General features: G+C 36.2%; 2 long non-coding RNA genes across 2 annotated transcripts; one reads left to right on the top strand and one right to left on the bottom strand.

Moving 5' to 3' along the window:
* Positions 1 to 3277: 3277 nt before the first annotated feature.
* LOC131315689 (uncharacterized) lies at positions 3278 to 8135 on the bottom strand. The gene is made up of 2 exons (XR_009196863.1): positions 7531 to 8135; positions 3278 to 5193 (listed from the first exon to the last, which is right to left on the bottom strand). It is a non-coding gene; the product is annotated as an uncharacterized LOC131315689 (long non-coding RNA).
* Positions 3895 to 8135, top strand: LOC131315690 (uncharacterized). The gene is made up of 2 exons (XR_009196864.1): positions 3895 to 5198; positions 7539 to 8135. It is a non-coding gene; the product is annotated as an uncharacterized LOC131315690 (long non-coding RNA).
* Positions 8136 to 8650: the final 515 nt, after the last annotated feature.

Raw genomic sequence — 8650 nt, 5'->3', positions numbered from 1 at the left:
ACTGGAGAAGTGGGGACCGAACCACTGAAAAGAACACGTGCGGTGGCCGCCGTCCTTTCCGTTCACTATCTCCGCCTTTGGGGTCCCACAGTATTAATGACAGATGGTCGGGGGTTTGTCGTATGTATGTTGCCTATCCGTACACGTCACCGTACTACTGTACAACCTTTGCCTACTTTTGTTGGGTGTTTTTTCTATCGCCTACTTTTGTTGGTTGGTTCACGCAGCAGAGATTTGCCTACTTTTGTATACTCCATATGTTGTGAATTGGTGTAGCGGTAGGGACCGGGGCATTTCCGCACTGCAGAGGCTATAAAGCGGTCGATTCGGTCGTCGTTCATTTTGACGACAGATAGCTCGTTTTTTAATTCGAATAATGACGATTCAGATTAATGGAAGTTCGGATTAAATTCAAGCAGTCAATGTCAAAATGAACGGCCGGATCAGCCGCCTTACCACCCCTGCAGCACTGTAGGATTTCCCAATCCTAATAGTAGTGTCAGGATTCGTCCTGTTTGGTATGGTCCAGTTTTTTTGTTTTCTTTTGCAGGTCATGTAGGGCACAATTCAATTATTTGAATAGTTCATATTGTAAAATTTATTGGCAGTACCAATAACCATGCCGAAAATCATCTTGATCGGATTTGTATTAATATCTGAGTGGAACATATTGGAGTAACTTGCAACAATTGGATTCTTATCCAGTGTGCCTAATTCCATTTTATAGAAAAAGTCCGCTCCGATCAGGGATCAATACAAATTTGATCACAACGATTTTCAATATGGGTACTCGTATTGCCAGGTTCTATAATATAAACGGTTTGAATTATCTAATTGGGCCCTACACAACCTGCAAATCAAAAAATAATAATTTGACCAACTAGACTATACAAAATGGACAAGAGTTGAATCTGTAGCGAAATGAGTGAAACCTTCCCACTACTTGCCTAAATAGTTTGGTTTGAACATTTTACAAACCAAATCAAACTCATGCTAATGATTTGATCTGGTTTGGTTTGATTTGACTAGTTTTTTTTTTTAAAATTGTCAATTTCATTTCAAAACCCGAAGGCAATACAGATTTCATCAAAAGGTATAGGAAATAACCAAAACTACCAAGACTTTGATACAGGCACCCCCTGCAAGCAGGACCGACAAAACGCCTAGATTATAAACCAATCTAGGTCCAAGTAGTAGAGAATCCTAATGGACCCTCAGCTCAAACCCGCAGAAATCAAAGCATAACTAAAATCTGAAAAAGCAACAACAACTAAGAAACAACAAAAGAGAAAAACAGCTCTCATGTCGGAGCAAAACCAACAGTTGATTCACCCATGGCGCCTGAAGATCTGCATGCTCCACTGTCGGATCGAGTCGCTGAAGCTGAACACACCACGAACTTATTCCACCGTCGCACACCGGCGAATCTGAGGAAGCCTCAGACCGACAGTACTTCGAGGAGATCAAACCCCGGTGATGCTATTCACCCACCTCCTCTACCCTCCAGATACGGGGAAAATCTGAACTGGAACACAACCGAACTGGGAAAATCAGTCAGAGAAGAGCCGGATACTCCGGAAAAAAAAAAAAAAAAACCCCAGTTTGATTTGACTAGTTAATTCCCATTTTTTCAATTTATTACTTATGCGCAAGCAACACTCAATCAAAAGGTTTTTGATTTTTTTATATACTAATCATATTTTTTTTAATGACCTAGCGGAAATAAACTAGCAAATGTAACACACAACAATAGTTGTTCTCTAAGGCTCCGTTCAGTTGTCGGGAATAGTATGTAGAAACATTGGTTCCTAACTAAAAAAAGTAAAATGAGCTGAAGTAAAGGAAAATGAAATTTAATTTCCTGTATGTATTCTTTTAACTAGAAATCTTGCAGTAAAGTAAGAAATTCTTTCATTTTAGCAACAACTATTTTGTAGGAAAGTATTTCTCAATTAAAAAGTTGAAATTGTTGGTCCTGCAGTTTTTCTGATAACTGCACACAAAAAGTTATAGAAAAAAAATTTGATTTTTTGATTATTATTAATCCTTTCCGTGCAATTGATGGAGGCCTAAGAAAAAATTATAACAAAAGTATGCAAAACACTAGAGTAAGAACTAACCACTAGAAACAACATTAGAACAAGTCAAGATATCTAATTGAATCATTGAGAGCAATACTTGCAAGCAAACCCTACGTTTCTCATCAACAAGATCGAAAGCAAAAGAGATGAGGAGGCGTTGCACATCAAAACCTTAGAGAATACTCATAATAGGAACCCAATCTATTTTTGTTGTTAACTATATATATATATCGGGGCGGAACTGGACCCTTAAAAAAACCTCTAAACCCCTCAAGTTCCCGATTGAATTTTGATGTTCCGAGCCGCTCAATATAATTAGAATATGATTTTAAGGTTAACCGTGAGAAATCAGCAAAAAAAATGACTGGAGAGGACTTCATCCGAACAATTTTTTTATTGAACTTTATTGAACGGTTCAATAAAAAACTGCTCAAATCAAGCATTTTCTGGTTATTATTTTTGCCAATTTCTTGCTATATGTGTGTGTGTGTGTGTGTGTGTGTGTGTGTGTGTGTGTGTGATATTCAGTCCAGTCTGATCTATTTTGGATCGGAATGTGGCAAACCGAACCGAACCAAACCAAACCAATTCTTTTTCAGTTTGGCCAAAACTCAAATTAGACCAAACCATTTGACTCTATATACCAAACCAAATCTCTAGTTTGGCCCGTTTCGACTTTCAGTTCAGTTTACCAATTTTTTTCACCCCTAATTCCCACTCCCTTGAAGCTGTCTCACGCTCCTTCACCACTACATGCAATATAGGATCATTAAAAAATTGGACCCTCTCAATTAACCGTTCTGGACACGAGCTAAAGTTATCACACATGTATAAAACTAGGGTTTGCTCGTGCACCGCTCTCTTTACACAAATTAAATGAATTATTTACCCAATTATATATATATATATATATATATATATATATATATATATATATATATATATATATAGTCTTCTTTGCTATTTATTCGAAGCGTCTAGTGATCTTCAACCAATTATGTGCTTCAATATAATTATCAGGAGTAAGCGCTGTAGCCTGTTTCCAATACTCAGCGGCTTGATCGAACCAAGCCTCCGCAATTGCAAAATCTCCCTGTCGAATGGCCTGTTCCCCCCGGGCGGAATAGGCCGGTCAATCCCATCCCTTAGAACCGTACTTGAGAGTTTCCTATCTCATACGGCTCAGCCATCAATTCTTTTGATATCGCATTTTAATCTACCATATCTAACTGAATGAGATTTCTCCTAGATCTAGCCCATTTTTCGGGCTAAACAAAAGAGGTTAATTTTATGAGTTTTAAACTTGAATTTGGATGAATAATCGGTTTTCGTTTTATCTTTTCTCCCACCTTCATAGGAATAAAGAATAGACATTTCCCCTTACCCTTAGAATTTTCTGAAAGGTAACTATCTCAGTTTCATATAGATATTTATATAGAGTCTTTGAAAAAGACTTCCCTTCCTATAATCTAAAAAAGAAAAGACTGACTATCGTTGGGATCTGATCCTACACTGCTGCTCACGACCTTCGTGGCTCGACCTTATTACATAAGTCAATTCGAAACTTTTATATCACATCATGACATAAGTATGCAGTTATTATTGTATTGGCCTAAAACCTCGCTAATTAATCTTTACAGTGCTTCCTCTATCAATTAGATTCTTTTTTATCCATAGAAATAAAAGAGGCATCTCTATTTCTTCATATTTAGGCTTCTATGAAGTTTATTTCTTTACTACAGCTCATAAAAATCGTTGTTATAGACGATACATATGTAGAAATCCTTTTTTGTTTCTAGTATTTACTAGCAGATTTTTTCTTTCTTTTCTTTTTTCTTCCTATAGTGGAGATAGTCGCACGTAATGACAGATCACGGCCATATTATTAAAAGCTTGAGGTAAGAATGGATTTCGTTCGAGTGCTCGAAAATAATATTCCAAAGCTTTTGTATGTTCTCCGTTACTTGTGTGGATAAGGTCTATGTTATAGAGTATAAAACTTCGATCATAGGGATCAATTTCTAGTCGCATAGCTTCATAATAATTCTGTAAAGCTTCTGCATAATTTCCTTCGGATTGAGCTGACATCCGTTACGGTCGTCATTTAAGTCAAAGAATCTCCGTTCCAGAACCGTACGTGAGATTTTCATTTCATACGGCTCCTCCTTTCTGTGTATAATGAAAAAAATACATGGAATCAAAAAATAATATGAAAATATTCTCATTCTTAACTGAGCAAGGCTAGTGTTTTTACAAGAAATCTCTAACCAACCTTCCTGCAAGAGCTCTTTTCTTAACATCAAACGTGTTGGTGCTAGATAGAAATGATAATTCCAACAATTTCTTTGTTCTCAACGCCTCTGAATTTCTAGGAACGAGTCACTTCAACAGCCTTCGATGGTTATACGAGTATCCAAAATACGAACGAGATGGACGTTTGTTGTCCCAACCATTCTTGTTAATCCCGAGCCCGATAAGTAAAGGGGTAATTTATAACATAGTTTTCGCGTTGTTGATTCCTAGGTGTAGTGCTTCTTCCTCTATGCCACCTATTGGTACTAGTAGAGTCGGATTGAGCTGGAATACAAACCGCTAGGTGTAACCTTTCGCTTAATACCTGAATCCGCAGTTGAAGTATAGCATCTGAGACTGCATTAATCGAGGATACACGACAGAAAGAATTGGTTTCTTTACAAACTTCACTTTCAACAAGCGTAGATTTAGTTCAAAAATTTTATTTTTATTCCGAATCCTGTGTCTTTCTCATAAGACTGAGAGCGATCAAAAAAAATCAAATCGCACCATCTCTATAATACGTAAATGCCTCTTTTTCTCCTGAAGTTGTCGGAATTATTCATAATAAGATATTGGTTACAATTGAAAAGGTCTTATCAATAAAATTTCCATTCATTCGAGATCTAGGCATAAGTAGCAATCCATTCTCTAATTCTTCTCATTATCCCTCATGGTAAAATGATCCCACAAAGAAAAGAATTGTACCGTACGAAATAACATAAAAGAGATTCATTTCAAAAAAAAAGGGGGGGACATCGTCTTCGCAAATATAAAGAAACCCTTTTTTTGAACAGTTTTTCCGAAAAAAAAATTGTATCTTTTGTAACGCCCCGATTTTCCAAGGAATTTCGAAAGCATTAACCCTAAAATACACTGAATTTTATAAACTACTAGGCCCCTATTTGTCGTTATACAAAATGTACATTAAAAAAAATACAACAAAAAGAATCCAACATTTTATTTGAATATCTTCAGAGCAACTCTAGTCTTGATTCAAATCTCACGCACACTTGGTCTCTGCTCTTGGTATTCTTCCTGTGTCAAACAGCTCCACCATTGAACCCTGCACCTTCTGGCATATTGATCGCCGAAGCAAACGATTTACCAGGATACAAACGTATCCGTGAGTGATAATTCACCCAGTAGAATAATCCCAATCCTACCAATCCCTTACTCTACATTTAGCAGATCAACAATATATCAATTCATAGGAGGTACAGAATAATAACACATCGCCCTTTCTTTTACTATCCATTATCTTACATGAAATCTAAGAATCCTTTCCACAAGGTCCTTTCCTCCCATATTCACTAACTTTGACCGTCCCATGGAATAACTCTCCCTTTATTTGTCCTGCACTAGGGTTCTAAGCGAATACTACTAAATTATGTATCCAGTCTGGATTCGCTTACAACCATAATAAAGGAACAGCTCACCGTGACAACTTAGCATTAGCGGTCGCACTATCTCATTGTCAGGATCCTTTACCGTCTCCCAACTCTACACACTGGGTACTTTACCTTACCCCTAATCTACACACTGGGTACTATACCGTATTCAAGGATCCTTTACCGTTTCCCAAAATACTGTACCCGGAGTCCTTTACCGTCCTCCACACACACACTGGGTACTGTACCGTATTTAAGATCCTTTACCGTATCCCAAATACTATACCCGGAGTCCTTTACCGTCCTCCACACACACACTGGGTACTGTACCGTATTTAAGATCCTTTACCGTATCCCAAATACTATACCCGGAGTCCTTTACCGTCCTCCACACACTCTGAGTACTTTACCGTACTCGGGGTCTTTTACCGTTTCCCAACTCAACTAAAAGTACTTTACCGGTACCCAACATCCTTAATCAACTTTACCATTTTATCCTTTACTTAACCACTTCTACTTGTTCACTACTCGAAACCACCTATGAACCCAAGCCCATTCCAACACGAACAACATGATACAATCAAAAACAGCTCGATTCATAACATAATACATTGCAATGAGATAAAAGTACATATTAAATAATATTGTGCGAGTAAGTAAACACATAATATTTTATGATTGAACCGATGCCCTTAAGATTCGTTGAACAAGTAAATTAATTAATTATAGCATGCGCTTATTCTACTAAAAATAAATCAACCACATAGTTTAGGTTCAAATTGAGAACTAAAGTATATTCAGGGGCAAACTGCAATTTCATAATATCTCACTTTAAAAGAAAAACGTGCATGTTACAGTAGCCTTCGGTTTTCAATTTTTCAAGAAACAGAGTACTTCTGGTTTGATTCGCGGGTATGACAAATTCCATTATAACTTTTCAAATTCATCATATAGAAATTATTTAATATTTAGGAGAAAATAGGGAAGCAATTATTCTACCTTAAATCCGGCCGAAAGAGCAGGTACTAGTTTGCGAATGATTTCGGTAAAATGAAAAAGACGGCGGCGGCAGCAGGAGACTCGGGGCTAATTGGAACGTGGTTTGTGGATACTTGGTGATGTAGTGGTTGATTGAGAACATGAATATGATGTACGGAGGGATTTTATGAAGAAATCCGTCTCTCTCTCTCTCTATTCTAGACTCAATAATAGAATTGGGAGTGAAATAATATATTGGTGTTCAATTTTCGGATTTATGTGGGTATATATAATGGGAGAGAATAAGGTAGTAAGAATATGAGAAGATAAGTGTGGAAGTGGTAGAATGGAGAAGGAGAGTAAATGAGAAAGATACTGATAATGATAAGAGAGATAGAGAACAAGTGCCACATTTGGTGGGGTTTTCTTTAATCTAATGTATGTGGACGCGTATATGTATAAGATAAGAATGTATGTGGACGCGTTTATGTATAATGTGAGAATGTATGTTGACGCATATATGTATAGAATGAGAGAGAGAGAAGTGGAGAGTTAATTTGAATAGAGTTCTAGTTAGAATTTAGATAGGAAAGATAAGAGATGAATATGGAATCCCTAATTTCCTGTATATCTAAAGTTTAAATATATATCTTAAATAATAGCGCAAATAATATCAATTATACATGTAATAATATATTTTAATTATTCAATCTAATTAATTATTGAATTAGAAATTTAACAATATAAATTTGTATTAAAAAAATTAGGTCAAAAATCCGGGTCGTTACATCTTTAGCCCCCAAGCCCCGAAAGAAAGATCATTCTTTAATGAAAACTTTCTTTCTAGTTCGAATTGATGGGTTATACCTATCCAATAATAATATAATTGGAATGACTCGCTATTCACTCCGTTTTTGTGTCATAATCATTATGTAGGAGAGATGGCCGAGTGGTTCAAGGCGTAGCATTGGAACTGCTATGTAGGCTTTTGTTTATCGAGTGTTCGAATCCCTCTCTTTCCGTACCTTTAGCTAATGGACCAATGTTACTGACCGTAATGTATCAAATAGCAATAGATAACATTATTCCAACAGTTAGACTTTTTGATATAGATTCTCTATCTCGAATTGCTGTGGCACGGAAAATACTGGAACAGTAAAGGGTAGACAAGGAATGAAAATATCTCTGCTGGTCTATGATACATAAATGAGAGAAAAATTCGAATCAAAACCTTATTTATCTTAACCTTAGGTCAATTTACTTCGCTGAAAGGTAGTAAAATTGTCGGACCCTTTAGTTAGGAGTTAGGTTTAAATCTGACGAGATTAATATTCTATGACTCGCATTTGGTTTATTTTCAAACCGACCCATTTACTATCTATTATTTGATTAATACATACACACACTACATATGGGAGTGATTCTCTCTTTCTATTCATTATCTTCGAATAGCAACCATGAACATATTCAACGTTTTTTTGTACTATTTTCTATTAACTGGATGAATGTGTGTTCCACGTAAAATAAGAAAGAAGATAATTAATTTACTTAAGAATGTAGGAGGCTTAATTATTTTTGGGCGCTGCTATTCGCAGCCCTTTATTTTCTCCCATAGCCCACTACATTTCGGTAAATGGTTGTTGAAAATCATAAATAACATTTCGGTAAATAGCTGTTGAAAACAAGATTATATTTCGGTAACTACATGTCGAAAATATGTTCAACTTTCGGTAAACAACTGCCGAACATATATTTTTAGTAAATAGTTGTTGAAAAAAATATTATATTTCGGTAATTGGATGCTGAAAATATATCTCAATTTCGGTAACTAATTGTCGAATATAATTGAAAATTTTTAACGGGCTTTGGGAGAAAATAAAGGGCTGCGAATAGCGGCGCCCTTATTTT

The sequence above is a fragment of the Rhododendron vialii genome, chromosome 2a (genome assembly GCF_030253575.1).
Source record: "Rhododendron vialii isolate Sample 1 chromosome 2a, ASM3025357v1".
In the NCBI taxonomy this organism is placed as follows: domain Eukaryota; kingdom Viridiplantae; phylum Streptophyta; class Magnoliopsida; order Ericales; family Ericaceae; genus Rhododendron; species Rhododendron vialii.
The sequence above is the reverse complement of the archived record's forward strand: the minus strand, read 5'-3'. Positions and strand labels throughout refer to the sequence as shown.